At 41.1% G+C, this 16,587-nt stretch overlaps 1 protein-coding gene across 1 annotated transcript in view; it reads left to right on the top strand.

Annotated features, from left to right (window-relative positions):
* Positions 1-9,382: 9,382 nt before the first annotated feature.
* Positions 9,383-16,587, top strand: part of dlc1 (DLC1 Rho GTPase activating protein) — an 84,768-nt gene continuing 77,563 nt past the window's right edge. The window contains exon 1 of the mRNA XM_030051921.1: positions 9,383-9,510. The gene's annotated coding sequence lies outside the window, so the exon portion shown is untranslated. The remainder of the gene's footprint in view (positions 9,511-16,587) is intronic.

Here is a 16,587-nt window from a genome sequence, read left to right on the forward strand (position 1 = left end):
AAAGTGGAGAGAGTGTCAGATTGCCTTGGTGGAAGTGGATTCATAAATTCCAAAAGCGGATGGATTACTTTAGGATGAATGACAGGGCAAATTGCTGAACGTCTCAGACACAAAGCTGTGGCTAATTGTACTCTGAGCAAGTTCTGGGACTGTAACTGTGCTTCTGGATTGGTGACCTCCTGGATTTTAATTAATTATTCCATATACTGTTTCTGGATTATACAGTAAAACATTGTTTAATCAGTCTGATGGGATATTCGCTAGAAGTAATCACTGTTACTTGAGTATGAAATATCACAAATATATTAAAGTGATATATGTGCTGTTTGTTCAACGACAGTTTGATGGAGCATTTCCTTTGGGACGTCTTCAGTACTCTTCCCGACTTGCTTAATAACCAGGAGTAATTTTATGCCAGAGGATGCAGATGGTAGTTGATGCCATCCAGCTGTATTCCTGAGGAACCAAAAGGTGCAAAAGTGAAAAAAAAAAAAGTTTTAGCTTTATCTCTGCTGTTCTTTTAAATGTAAATTCAGAGTCAAGGGAATGTAATATGACAGGACAGCCCATCCTTTTCTGTTTCACAACTAATAGAGCTATTATGGAATCGATTTCCTTGCTATTAACTGTTCGATAAGCATGCATAGGTCTTTTGTATTTGAGACAAACTAGTTTTTTTTAAACGCAACAACAGTTCATGTAATAGGAATCCTCAAGCATTTTAACGTGACATTCTATTTTTTTCATGAGGAGAGAGAACAGATGAAATTGTCTGGGAGCTGTCCCCCTGCTGTGCAGATGTGCAGCACAAAAATCTCCTAGCATTAACCCCAACCATTCATTCTGTCAAAACAGGCCTGTCATAAAATATTTCAGCAGCCATATGTAAAATGGTTATAAAGCCATGTTTGCTTATGTTTATGCCTCCAATTGATATGGTTGTAGTTACAGGTCATGCTAAAGCGTTTCCAGCACTTCTTATATTGTTTGTATCCTGTCATTATTACATGCCTGTACTGACCTTATTCGTGTTTCTTAAATTTTAATCAAGTAAATTTTGTCTAGGGTTTGAATCCTGATCGTTTTAGCAGATGCCCAGCTGGATTAGAGTGCATGTCTGCCTGCTTGCTGAATTGCCATGTGTCCCTTTACTTACGCACTCCTGTACATTCCGAACCAATGAGTACAACTAATGTAGACCTGGGCAGTGAATCAAAGGGTTGCATTATAACTTGTTTCGGGTCATGAGATGGGCCCTACATATTTTGATAATCTTGGATTTCTGAGAAGTAACTCTCACAGGGCTGTGATTATTTTGACTGTCAGTCCTGCTCACAGTTGCATCATTAGACTTCTTGTTTTTGTGGGTGTGTGGGTATGTTCAGCATGACAGTTCACCAACTCACAAACTCTGCAAGTCTTGTTTTGCCCATTTAGTGTATAATGTGTGTTAAAGGGTTGTGGTGTGAACTCAACAATCTGGTTCACTGTCTGTTAAGAAGTAAATAAGGGATGTGTATCTTTAATTTGTTGATCATCTTAATGTTTTAAGGGACATTAAAATGATGCTTGCTTTTTTCTGCCGGTTTCCTAAGACTTTAATCCAAATGTAACTGATTAGTTTGTGATGTTAAATCACAAAAACCTTTGCTCGAAAACTCATCAGTTTGCCGTGTCTAGTTAGCACAACTGGGGATCTTGTCAGCTTATACAAACCCAGCTGAGTTTACACTTTCCTGGGGAAGGCTAATGGAATATGATTACGCCCCTCTTAGACTTCCACTCACTTCTCCCCAGCTGTTTATTTTCAAACTGAAACTTTACTCATCATATTCTCATCTGCAAATGCTGAGAACATCAATGACTGTTTCTGTTCTGTTCTGTTCTGTTCTGTTCTGTTCTGTTCTGTTCTGTTCTGTTCTCTTCTCTTCTCTTCTCTTCTCTAATGTCACAGGAAGCACAGGAGTACGTTTGGATCTCCATTTGTGGCTGGTCTTCAGCTCAGCTCTATGGGATAGCATTAGCTGTCCACCATGCCAGTAGCCATACGGAAAAGAAGTTGGGAAGATCATGTGACTCACCGGTCAGGATTACAGTACAGCTACGATGATCTGGATCTGGTCTGCTGTCATGGGGTTGACAGCGAAGGTCCCTGGATAGGGACAGGGGGTTCCAAGCAAGGACGACGGGCAAGGTGCGCCTCCATGCCTGAGTGCTGTCACCAGCCACCCACAGATGACCTGGCACAGGCACTGGAGGCTACAGCCTCTGCTGTTGATAATGGTACTGAATCAGAACATTTAAAGATAGTGGATAGCAGTGGAAGTGGGGCAATGAATTTTTGTGAAGAATTTGTGGATGGTTCTCAAGAATTGTTGGATGTTGACATCCTTCAGAGCTCATCTGACTCAGAGTATCTCGAAACCACAGACATTATAGCCTCTGGAGAGTCTCTCTTTAACTCAAACAGCAGGATGACTGGTGCACATATTACTTGTTCATTTGATAGCAGCAGTCAGAATGGGAAAACTGTCAACAGTGAAGGTGAGGTTGGCACAGAGGGCAGGCAGAATCACAACATCAGCAATGACGATAATGTCTTTAAAAGTCCACATATCTCTGGTGAAGAGCAACAATGCATCTCTATCTGTTCAGACAATGGGCCTCCACTGTCCGATTCCGCTAGTGAACAGTCTGGCAAGCTTCCAAATCCACAGGAAACAATGGAGAGCCATACAGAGGATTACTGCAGACCTCCTGAACCCTCCGAGGCCACACTAACCCAGTCTTCTTCTACTGAACTGGAACCTCAAGCAGACCTCCCAGATGTTGAGAAAGACAAAGTCTCTACCACCGATCTTGCTGACAAAAATGTAACTTTGCCTGCAGGTGTGATGGATTATTCTGATAACGGGATGGAAAATGGTGAAGTAATATCAAATGCTAACCAGGCTGTGGAGCTGACTTTTACTCCAGTGGTGGAAGGAGAATGTAACAAAGAGGGAACTGAATGCAAGAACAGAAGTGCTCCTGTCAAGCTGGATGGAATTGATGAGCCCAAAACTCTGAATGAAAATAATGGACCAACCCCTCACACACAAGACATTCAGGGATGTAGTAGGCCAGTAAGACATGATTGTGAAATATCAAGCCAGACAGAGCAGCAGAATGTTGAAATGGCAGTGCTGAAGCAGGCCCAGGGAGAGGAAGGGGCACAAGCAGAAGTCAACAAGAAAGCAACGGAAGTCAGTTGTGGGGCAATGTCATCATCTGATATTTCTATCAAAGGTCAGTCTTGCTCCATGAACATTAATAATGATATATCATCTGAACAGCTGGATGTTGGATATTCAAAAGCACCCCAAGTGCAGATGTTGACCAACACCATTCCAAGTACAGGACAAGCTACGGTAATGGAGACCTCCCTAAATCAGCCAACAGAAAACGTTGATGGAAGCACAGTGTCCAAAGATTTGATTGCTGAAGTCCAACCATCAGCTTGCCAGGTGCAGGTAGAAAATGGCTTTACAAAACTAGATACTATCCTTGAGGTCAGCCTTGCTGAGGCAGACGAAAGACCTGTCCTGCAGACACAAACAAATATTGCCTTGAACTTCACCCGCAATCCAGAGGTTTTGCTGTCCAACATGCCACATGAAAATACAGCAGCTAAACAACACACCCAAAGCCAGCCAACATGTTCTGCAGAGATCAGTGATGAGCTTTCACCAGAAGGGCTCCATAGCAACCAAGCCCCGGGTTGTTACTTTAGTGAGTCACCTGCCTCTGAGGTGGCAGATGGTCAGAGAGAACACCACAGGCCGGGAGCCACATTTGCCAGAGTGGAGGAGATGGATGAGACACCGCAGACAGTTATTTACAGTGACACTCACCTTGCCAGTCCAGTTTTGGTTGGGCTGAGTGAGTTGGAAGATCAAAAACAGGACAACATGGCAAAAATGCGCACAAAAAAGGTAAGGCTAAGTATGTGAAGGCCCCAAAATGTAGATGAATGTATATGTGAGTAAAATGTGGATGCAGTGTGCTATAATTGAGATTAGTTAACTAATGTTTATATTTGACTTTCTATCAGTGAAGTAATCACGGTTTTGGAACTGTTACACCGCAAATGTAGGTCCTTTTTTATATTAACTGACACTTACTGGGCAAGATACAGCTTACAAATAATTTTTGTCCCACTCTCTGGCACGCCTCTTGGAAAACAATGACTTCACTCTCACATGCTTTCAGAACTGTGAGTGGGGGGATCTGTAAAATGTTTTACTCTTTCCAAATCTCTCATTGCAAAACAAGGTCCTATAAGGGCATGGAGTGTGTGTATGTAGAGGGTTTGAAAGCTCACAGGACATAGGGATGCGGTCTTGGCCAAAGACTCTCTGTGGTGCAAGGGGTAAAGCACTAGCTCAGATATCAAATACACAAATATCTAATACTACTTACACACTGTTTGTCAGTGCACTGAGTTGTTAGGTACAATGATAATCCAAAAACTAGACACTACTAATTAGTGATTCATAAGTGGAGTTAGGCTCTTTGCAACAAAGCAAAAGCCAAAGAACTGACACAGTGTTTATTCACTATTAGTACTGTTGGCTCTTTAGGAATGACAGCAAGAAATCCTTTATTTATAAGACAGGGCCCATTAAGCAGGCATGTTGTTTGGACAGGGACTGATCCAGCAACTCTGGCACCATACTGAGTAAAGTTTAATTCTTGTGATACTTTGTAGTTGTTTCTGATTACCTGCTTGCAAATATGAACCTTAATGTAGTGTGTGGAGTGAGCAATGTATGTGACCATTCTGTCACAGTGTTTGCATGATGATTCACACATTGACAATCTCTGGTGGAATTTGTGGCTCTCAAAAGACTGTAATGTTGTGTATTACCAGAAGATTTTGTGTATCGTCACTGTATTGCTCAATATAAATTGACATTTAAGTAGAAATTTTGACTGATGTTTACGTCACTCCATCAGCTGCCAAAGATGAGAAGGCCTCTGAGGTCACCATCCAGTGGGGGACATGGAAAACCTGTGCTGTGTTTATTACCACCAGCTCCAATTTCAATCTCAGGATGACTTAAAACCTTTTGGATTAAGCTCCTCAAAAAACTTGGCCCCTGAAACTTGAATAGAGGAGTCCAGCTGTAAAAGTGGAAGGTGCCAAAGCAATCCAACTACCATATGGTAATGACTCGACTACACATGCTTTGACAGCGCCATGGGGTTTCATGTAGTTTTTGCATTGCGTGCAGCCAGTTTACTTGTGACACCCTGGATCCAACTTACCACAGTCTCCCATTTTATTGAGGCATGAAATCTGTATTGATCTGGATGGATGAGCTCCACATACCCAGTGGACAGAGGGATACTAATAAAATGGGGGAAAAATGCAGATATGTAGCAGACAGTGTAAAATAAACTGAGCAATGAACATTAACATTATTATCACCAAATGAGGTAATTTATTTATTGGTAAATAAAAAGTTGTGATTGATAAAATGAAGCCCTTAGTAAATCGAAGAACTTTGACATTACTTACGATAGAGGACAGTGTCAACAGTGCACACAAAGGAAATGCATTATAAGTCATGATATTGTCCCCACAGGACCATGTTGTTGCAGGATCACTCTAAAATGAACCCATCTGGCTTGCATAATGGCACAGAGATTGACCTGATACTGGGCTTTGTTACTCTGTTTATTTGTTTTAGCAACAAGGTCTTATCTTGACCTCAGGGCCAATTGGATCAACTCTCTTATCTGCCACCAGACAACTTGGCAACACCACTGTCACATTGCTTTCTCCTTTTCTGCTCTCTCTTTTCATCTCTCTTTTTCTCTGTCTCTCTTGCTATCTCCCTCTCCTGTATTCTCTGTATCTCTCTTTCTGTTGTCATCTATCATTGAAACACCTGTGGAAAACATAATGGTTTTGCACAATAGTATGATGTATTTGGATGTTACGTGCATGTTGTGTTGAGGTCATCAGAAAAGGAGGCTCATGGTTCATTGGATAGTCTGAGAAATGGGATGGAGTGTGTAAGAGGGCAATGACTAAGGGGATGGGGAAAACAGGAGGAATGGTATGGGAGTTCAGGCAGTGTGGGAACTGTCTTCCATCTAAGAAAACAGGAAGTGTAGAGGAATGTAACAGAAACCGCAAATCTTTTGAGAACACCAAAACCACCAGAATGCTCCCTAAAAACATTGCAGGGCGCCTGATATTGCAGTACACTTGTTTGTCGTTTGGCTGTTTTTGTGGTTGTTTCTGCCATCTCGACCCAGCTGCTTTTGTTCATTCAGACCAGGCCTCGTAAAGATGCCATTGTTTTACCGTTACACAATGTCGCATTGTGATATTTCGCCAAGGAGACAGAACATAGTGATGTGTGCTGCCATCAGCTGGAATGCCAGTTCATGCATCAACGTGAGACACATTTCCATGACACACGTAGCTTCCATGTCTGTTTGCTCTCCCAGCAAACCCAATAGGAACAGCCTTTGACAGGCTACTTGGGCACTAACTGGAAAATAAATGTAAGCGCATGTCACAAGATGGAGTGGAGTAAGGAGCCAGGCACAAGGCTGGAGCTGTAGCCTGTTTATCACAGTCTGCCCAATCCTGTCAACCCAAAACACATTGGCATTAGTCACAGCTCAGCCACATATAAATGTCTTCCATACATAAGTACCCATTGTAAACACTGCTCAAACAAGATCAACGGACATTAGGTTCAACTCAAATGTTACTTGTTCCCGTCGCACTTGAGCACATGATATTGGTATGAGGCCTTAATTCATCCTTCATAACCCAAGTAATATTCTCTATAATGCAGTTCACCTAGGTACAGGCACAGCACATGGAAAACAGGCTCACATTCACCTATGAATATGCTTCTATTGCACTGTACAAACATACAACCTCAGTGGCCCTGTCTCCTATGAGCTCACTCTCATAAAGTCTTTAATGGGGTCTGTTAGCGGAGATTGTAGCAGGGCTTGTTCGGGACTAATGAGGCAGCCTTGTGATGTCATCGCTCAGGGTTCTTCTTGGGAAAGCGCCCTGGTTGGAGAACCACACCCGGAGCCAGGGTAGGAAACAGGCAGGAAAAGAAAAATTAAAGGCAAATGCAGTACCTGAAGAGGAGGGGAGGGATTTACAAGTTGCTGAACTTTCATCAAGTCTTCATTTCCCCTCAAGCAAAATGTGGTGGAGGGTTTGCATGCAGAGAAGGAAAGAGTGGTAGATGGGGTGTGAAGATGGGCTGGGTGGTATTAATTTTACATGTCTTACTGCTGACACACCACCTGAGGTCAGTGTAAGACTTGTTACCACAAGCAGTTGGTTCAAATAATGAAACAGTACAGATAAAAGGGATGAGCAGCAAATAAGTCTGCAAAGATCAAATGATCCAAAGGAAGCCGACAAGAGATAACACAGAAGAGACCGACTGCATAGGAAAAATAGCAGAGGGTGAAAGAGCCAGACTTTAATAGTGACAATGACATAACGTGTTATAGCAGAAGAGGAGTGGAAGACCACAGAGAAGGAATGGGCAGGGAAAAATGGATCAGGCTTATACAGCAAAGTTTCCCAATCTTCTTGGCATGAGGGGCCCAGGGCCAAAGTTTAGCGAGAGCAGAAGGCCTTGGAACAAAAATAAGTAACTATTTAGAGATGTCATAAGTGAAAATAGTGTCTTTGTTTTGATATATCAAATGCTCATTAATATGCTCAAAAACAAACAAAGACTTTCCACATTAAACTGTGTGAATACAGATAAACTATCTAATATTTTACACTCTTTGGCCAAATGGACCATGGGTCAAACTTTTAGCAGCCACAGAGGGTAACAAGCTGAATAAATAATGGTGTGGGTGGGGCTGTGCTAATGTTGCTAAATCTGCTGCATCTCAGGTCACTCAATTGTTCTGCTGCATTGATCTATATTAAGTTAAACCCTTTGGTGATAAGGATTCCTGGAATCTTATGGATCTATTGTTAAGTTAATCTTGCATTAGTCCCACTAAAGTGTGAGTCAGGAGATGAGACCTGACAGATTTGATGTCCTAACTGGGGGAAGACAGGCTTAATTTAGATCACATGAGCCTACCATTGCTGGAGCTGCACAAGAGAAAGTGTACCATAAATCTTGACAGCTAATTTTATTTAAAAAGGGCCACAGTGGAAAAAGGGAAAACCTGTATATGAGTATGTATGCTTTCAAGTAAAGCTCCGCCTTGTGAATGTCATTTCTTAAAGTCCAAGTGTTCCCCAGTGTGGGTTTGAATGACCTCCAGCAGAGGTCTGTCTCTAAAAGAGAACAAATTGCCCACTTGGTCCAGTTGGCAGCAGTCTAAGCTACACTGCTGTGTCTCTAAGCAGTCAAGCTGATGAATGTTCACAAAATGTGACTTTGCCAACTTGTGTCAGCTTCCCTTTCCTCTCATGGCTGATTAAATATGGAGATCATCGAAGGACAAGCTTTGCTACTTCCATAAAATGTATAAGGAACAGACAATCAGAAAAGTTAAGCAGCTGTCTGAGTTGTTTTTTGGATGGAGTCTGAATCGGGACTCCTGCAAATAGGGAAGATAATGATTATTGATGTACTTGTGTTATTAGTGGCTCCATAGGTGAAGTGTAAGTTTAACAAGATAGAAGATATCAAGGCTTTTAATTCCCTTTCCCCAAATATCAAATGGGATTTAATGATTTATCTTTCTGTTTAGCGTGAGCATTCTCGTCTGGACTCCATGGTGCTGCTACTGATGAAGTTGGACCAGTTAGACCAGGAGATTGAAAACGCCCTCAGTGCCACTTCATCCATGGACAACACCCCCACCCTCCACAGACGACAACTACAGGTAGAGACTGGCAACATATCATCATAGCTGGACTATAGTGACCCAAAAGCTTTCTTGATTGTAGTCTGGGGTTTGAGATGAGAGTTAGTCATTTATGACTGTAAACAAGGAGTGTTGCATGGATTTTTACTATTGAAAAAAGGGGATGCACTAATACTAATAAGAATACTGATACTGACCCTCACTGATTCAGTTCATTACTTTCATTGAATAGTGTAGGATTGAACCATTTGTTCTGGGTCACTGGACCCAGATGCCTCTTTCTCCTTCTTTTTGAAAAATACAGATTTCTGTGTGCCAAAAATAGAGACCTGGAAGTAGATTGCTTTTATTTTGTGTTATTCAGGGATTTTACCCTGGTATCTGTCAATATCGGATTCACTATCAGGGCATCCTGAGAAAAAAATACTGAATTACTATTCTTGCTCAATACAACAGTATAATGTCTGCATTGTTGGTCTTCTTTACCTTTTATCTGTACAGGAGAGTGATTTAGGATCTGTGCCAGTGGTTGCAGTGTTGCATGGCACAAACCCTCTGCATCAAGACCAACTCCCTGCTACTGTGACCTCCATCTCAGGACATGCATCAGCCCTTGGAGCAAAATCTAAGACTGGGGTAAGTCAAGAGCTCTATATGATATCATTATAAAAGGTAGCACAGCTCTCTCACTCTACAATCCTGTGGTATGATTTTTTTGTATTTTTTTAAAGATGGAGATTCTAGAATAACAGTTGACAGCTGAGGGTCAACAGACAGAGGGTGTTGTATTGCTGTAAAGCCCCTTAAGGAAATTTGTAATTTGTGACGCTGGGCTATAAAAATAAAATTGACTTGACTTGACAGCTGACATGACTGAGATGGAAACAGGCACCTCAACTCCCTAAATGCTCAGTCACCAGGCTTAACAATTTGTCTTGTTCATTTGGTTAAAGACCAAAAGAGAAAGACTCCCTGTTTATTTCCTCTTCAAATCCCCAACCTCAGTCACTACCAGTCCTCACTACTCATCAGGTTCTCTTTGTATTGCACCTAAAATGAGTTGGTCATGTTTGTGTGTGCATGTCTTGAAAGTAAAGATATTTACATGTCTAAACTATCCCAGAAACAGTCAGATGAGTCACAGGAATTGCAAACTGTGCTGAAACTAGATCTCCTAATTGTGCTGGATTTGAGGGACTTACTAGAATAGTAGTTGAGGCTGTTTATAGTGACTTCCATTTGTGTGTGTGTGTGTGTGTGTGTGTGTGTGTGTGTGTGTGTGTGTGCCTGTATTGCTTAGCTCATTTTGTTTTCTATTCTGCACACAGCTCGTATGCAAAAGAGAATCTCATGTTTCTCTGTATAAATAGTGGCTAAAACAAATTCAAAACACACACACACACACACACACACACACACACACACACACACACACACACACACACACACACGCGCACACACACACACACACACACACACACACACACACACACACACACATTTTGTGAATTGTAGGAATGTCCCCCAGCACTTAGGGCTTAGCCGAGCAGACGTTAAACTCTATAATTAGCTGGTTCCAGGGGTCTAGAGCCCCTTTGCCCCAACAAAGGGGTCAAAGGGGGGGTCTGAGAGGTGAAAGGACAAGGCAGGGAGGTGCATTGGGACACGGTTCAAGAGAGACTTGCGTCTTCAAACCCCTTGCTTGCTCACTTAATGACTTTGTCAGTCTTGCTTTGTCACTGCCTTCTTAAAAGGGGCAAAGTGAAAAAGCTGCAGTAGCAGGTGGCTTGACTGTTACCTGAGCGAGTGTTCATCAAATGCTAAAACACAGACATTAGTTGTTTTGAGACACTTCATCTCATGATACAGTGATGAACAATATGGGTAAACTAAATGACGAACAGGATGTTTCTGTTGAAAAACAATTCTCTAATCTTTGTAGAACATAACATTGCAACCTGTGGAGAAATCAAAATTCCTGTATCAGGGGGCATTCCGCATTCTTGTGTTATCTATTGCAATTCCTTTTTCACATTGTTTGGTCGTATTGCATGCCACAACTTTTCTGCTGTCTCAAAAGCAGGCGATATCTCTGTGTTTCAAAACAACTGATTTAAGAGACGCAGGAGGGTCTAAATATCATGTCTACGATGTATAATATCTGTAGCCAGCCAGCTGTCTTTCACACACTCATTCCTGAGGTAAGGTAAGCTAACTCAGTAAGGCTTGGAAACATAGTTTTTACTGTGCCTAATGGGAGGCTTTTACAGTGGAGGCCCTGTGGGGTGATTGATTGAGGCCAAAGAGATGATGACTTTATGAAGAGGGGTCTTAGTGGTTAATAGTTGTCAGGGACTATTGAATCCTTTCAGGCTTAAAGTGTTGTGACGCCCACGTAATCTCTTTAGACTGACAAAGCGTATCCTTTGAGGGATGCAAACAAAAGGACCACGTGGATGTAGATATACAGTTCCAGTTTTGACGTTAAGATTAAATTCATGCAAACTTGGCGGTTATGTTTTATCAGATTTTAAAGTGAGTTGAGGTTAAAAGCACACAATCCTTCACTTGCTGATGCAAAAACCCATAAGAGGCCTGCTGGTTTTCTTTAGTTTCACTGGCACAGTGTAGTCAGGGAACAGATGTGCGGCATTCCCATTGCCATTTTCAGAGGAGATACAATAGATTATATCAGTTGAAGGGGCAAATACCATGGAAAGTGGTGTGGAATTCCCACATATTGGCATAGATATGGCACTATTATACCCTTTATGTCTTCCCAGAGAGTGTTTTTCTTCGGTTTCTATAATATGCATGTGATCTCACGCTGTAATGGAAAATGTCCTCAACATTTTTCCTAACACGGGTTCCAACTATTATACTTTATCCAGCTTTAGCTTTGCAAGTTTAGTAGAATGTTGATGGATGTAATAGAAAAAACAGGCACACAATAGTGGTGAAAGGATAAAGAGTTGAACATGAGCAGATCCTCAAATCACACTTTATTTTCCAAACCTGATATTAAATATTAAGCCAGGTGAAAGGTGGCCCAACATTAAACAATATAAATGATAGCCACCAAATTAAAACCTAGCATTTTTCAAGCATTTGCATGTTGCGCATGTCCTGAGGTCAGTTCTGACAAGAAAGTCTAAGTAAATTTACACAGGATAGCGCACAATGTATATGTTTTGTTTTTAGCAAGCCAATAGTGACTGTATCCATTTTAAAGCTAACATAAACACACAGCTTAATGTACACCAGTCTGTAATTTATGAGAATTCCAAGCAGTCAAGCTAAAAGGGGATAGTGAGTTTATTACAACACAAACTTGCTAAATAAAGTGCAGAGATAAGCAATACCATGCAGAGGGAGGTTAGGAACTGAATTACTGGCAGGAAGTAAGGCAAGATGACGTTGATATGAACCAGTTTTAGGTGTGTGTCATTATTTTTTGCTTGACAACACTGATACTTTGGTGGAAGTCATCTATCAGACTTTCATAGAATCCCAACGAAGAGATATGGTTTATCTAAAGTGAGCCAAAAAAAGTCTCAGAAATGTGAATATCTCATCTCATTTCTCACTGATGTGGTAGAAAGTAACTAGCAACAACAACAAGAGTACGGTTTTGGGGTATTTGCACTTCACTATGTCTGTTTCGAGGACTGTATACTTTTACTCTACAGCATTTCAGAGGTAACTGTTGTAGTTTTTACTAGGTTGATTTGATATATGTAGTTACTAGTTGCTTTGCAGTATGTGGTTCTAAACACAAAACATAGAAAAGGCTCATAAAATAAAAAGATGTATTGGTAGACATTAAACTACTCAACAGCATATGGAGTAGTTTCCATTCTATTATTTCTTTCTATTTCTATTCTTGTGCCTTCTATTTAAAAAGGTACTTGCACAATTATCACTTTTTGGCAAACATTAAGCTGCTACACCTCTGTTTTCCTATTTACTAAGCTTCTGATATTACTACTACATTAATTACTACATTAACTACTACATTAACTACATGCGAAATTTGTATAATAACATTAAGGATTATTGTATTGTATTCTATTCTATTCTAAGTGAAATTTTGAATGCAGTACTTAAAACATTACCACTGATGTGCATATGTGTATTAATAAGGGCTTTATTAGTGGCTTATGTGGATGAACCACTGAGTATTTGTTTGTTAGTGTGTGTTAGTGGTCCTTCCATTTTTGACAGAAGGCGAGTGTTAAAATGGCTGGTCAAACGGTGGTCAAGCACGTGGGAGCCCGTAGTCTAACCTCCCCGTTACATCAAGGGTAACACTTCAGCGTGACTGCATCAATCACATAATCACACTGTACTTTGTTTTACGTAACCCTGATAAGTGTCAAGCGGTGGTGTGTGGCATTGTTCACTTGTCATCCCGGCATGTATCACACACTTGCCATTGTGGATAAGGCGCTGTGTTGAGGTGAAAAGTTTCTTGGCTCTGTGCTAGTTTAGCTGGTAGCTATTGTTAGCCTTCAGCAGTGGCCCTACCAGGTGGTTGTTATTCTTGTGTCAAATGTGTGGCTAACTTCTAGCGGATGTTGTGCCACAGCAGGTGTTTTTTTCCCATGGTGGATTGCTATTCTTTGCCCAGTGTTTTTGTTGGCAGGTTTCTATTGCTTGCTTAGTGTAGCAGGTGTCATATACTGTTGTTTAGTGGCTGTAATATAATGCTTGCATTGTTGCTTGTAACAGGTGGGGGTTCTTTGTTTTGTTGACTGATCCATTTATTGATTTGTCTCTGGCTTATTATTCCTAGTTCAGTAATGGTATCACAGTAACCATTTTATTAATATTATTATTTTAAAAAATAGTGTTATTACGTTTCATAGTAGCAGTAATAGTTAATTTGGTTTCGTAAGTACATTGTGACATTCATCAAACCTTAATTTATGTGCTGTGTGACAGCCGTTTGTTATGTGACTGTCTATTTTTAGTGGTCTGTGACCACAGAGGATGTGCCAAGTCAGAGAGGTGGGTGGAGGCCTTACTGACACTGACCCCTGTCCACCCTCCTCTCAATGTTACAGTCGGAAACAACAGATCAATCACCTTTAGCCGAAAGAGTTCCCACCAGCACGACACAGTCAAAATCTCCCAAAGGCCTGTGCAAGGCACAGACCATGACTGTCTGTTAAATTTAGCACAGGAGTGTTTTACATGTCTTGTATGGTGACAGAGCAGGCGCTGCCCTATACCAGCCCTCAGCATCTCCGTCTTTGGTAAACATTCCATAACAAGGCGACCTTTGACCCTTTTCTGGGTCTGTGTTCTGTCTCCAAGGCAACAGCGCTCCAAACAAAACCTCTGTCATCTCTGCTGGTGGGTTTGTCGGTGTTTGACTGGCACTGCTGTATCTATGTACTGCAATTCCAAGCTCTAGGGTGTCTGTGTCTTGATTCATAGCGAGGTAGATGGATGATAACTTTGTGACAAACTTGGTTTGAGAACAAAAGAAAGACTTTAGTTCTTGCCTGTTGCTGTTGATATGTATGTCGCTCTTTATCTGTCTGTAGTTTGAGGGACAATAGCGGTGCAGTGGTTTGCGTGCTAAGGTCACTAGCAGATCTCTGCTCTGTCCTTCCTCCCCGTGTTCCGCTTTGGCTGCCTCACAGTCCCCAAACATCCTTTATTCAAACCACACCTTTTCAATGTCCCACACAGATAAAAGAATGAATAGCTTGCTACTTTCACTGCCTTTCGTCTGATTTGGGAAAGCTATCACTATTCTTTCTCCCACTTACTCTTTAATTTCTGTCTCCCTTTGGATCATCATCAATACAGTGTCCAGTGGACAAAATTATGTTTACCTACATCCCACACACTTATTTTGCTTAAAGGTTGAAGTAAGCCCTAAAGAATCAGCGAGCTGTTGAGTCAACGAGGTACAAGTTGTGCCTCTGTCTGCGGTCATGGCTGAGCTATCTGCTTTCTGTGCTGTCATTGTCCCCAAGGTCACTTCTCTGCTGAGCACAGCTGCAACAAGGAGACAAACACAGAGCAGTTGTGGTTTAAAAAAGGGGGTTCAAAAAAAAAAAGAAAGGCTTGTGTTTGCAAGAGGATGTGGAAAATGAACTTCTCCTCAACCCCCACAAGGAAATCTTGTTTTTCCTGTCGATTCAAGGCTATGGCCATTGCATCAGGCATTCCAAGAACTGGACAGGGAAGATAGAGAAGAGCAGAGAGAAAATCTAAGTGTCTGTTTTTGGTTGTTCATCAGTAAAGCAAAACGCACAGCAAGGAACTGTCCATTAAAAAAAATTCATCAAAATCTTCCACCACATGTATCAATGTGAATACATGTGCATGCTGAACACCCTGTCCAAATGGATTTCATCTACAGTCAGCCCTATTTCAGATATTACATAAGTCTGTCACAGCTACAGCAATGTGACTCAGATAATTGTACAACATCATTTTTCAATTTTCCAACCGTGACATTTTTAAGATTACTCAAGAATTCCTAGCTTAGTTTTATTGATCTTGAATGGCTTTCTTCACAAATTAAATGTAGGCCCATGAGGTTACTCTAATTCCTTCAATGTGTGTTTGATAACCTCTGTACGCAGACCCAAAGGAAATGACTCTCCTGAGCTGTTTCTCTGAGACGCATGCTGCCGTGAAGCATTGCATTGCAGCGTGGACTCTCATACTGTAAATCTGTTTCAAACTCAAATTCTTTCAAATTCTCTTTGTCGTGTTTTGTTTGTATGATTTGTTGGTAACCTCCATGTTTTATCTGTGTGCTGCTGCCTCCTGGCCAAGTCAGATTTTGAATCTCAGTGTATTTTCACCTGGTTAAATAAAAGTTGAATAATTAAGTTATAAGTTCAATAATTAATTTTAAGTTTAATAATTAATCAATTAGTCAATTACTTCCTAATTTACACATAAAACATCTGGTTTACCTTGTTGTACTCAGTGACACTTCTGTTGATGTTTACAATAACAGCACGTTGTGATTTAACACTGTGACAGAATACAGCTGCATAACCACTGATGCAATTTATTGGCTGGATATGACTCATTTTGAATAGTTTTTTTTTTTTTTTTTTTTTTTTTTTTTTGGTTTTTCTTTAATGAATCATTATTTTTAAGCCAACTGCTGAGTACCCTGTGGTGAATGGAAACATCAGTTTGCTATGTTTGTTGCCAAAGTTTAAGTCACGCCTGGTATGAGTGATGCTGAACACAAATGTATTACGTGAAAGGCTTGGTAAAAAGCCCCAGAGAATAGTTGCTGGATGATGTTACTTGTTGACAGTAAATCTTGGGGATGACTGGAAAATGCAGGCATCTGGAAACACCCCTGCAGCCTGCTGATAATGAACCTCCATAAATCACAGAATGAACAAACAAACCAAATGCACGCTTGGATGCATGTACACACACACACACACACACACATTTGCTCAAGGACGCTGAAAGAGGCACATAGGAATGCATCGTAAAACCAGGTGTGATGCAGACAGCACTTATTTAGGCTTGTGGTTGAAGATTTTAATTGAGGTATTTGGTTTGTGTGTGTGCTCACATTTTTGTTTTGAATGTACGTTTCATTCATGTTTGCCTTGAAGTTGCGTTACCTTAGCCAGCGTACACCTGAGTGTCACACACACATAATCCTGTGGTTAACCTTTGCCCTCAGACAGAGGAACATGGAGCGTGGCGTGTTTG

Source organism: Myripristis murdjan, chromosome 1 (assembly GCF_902150065.1).
Source record: "Myripristis murdjan chromosome 1, fMyrMur1.1, whole genome shotgun sequence".
In the NCBI taxonomy this organism is placed as follows: domain Eukaryota; kingdom Metazoa; phylum Chordata; class Actinopteri; order Holocentriformes; family Holocentridae; genus Myripristis; species Myripristis murdjan.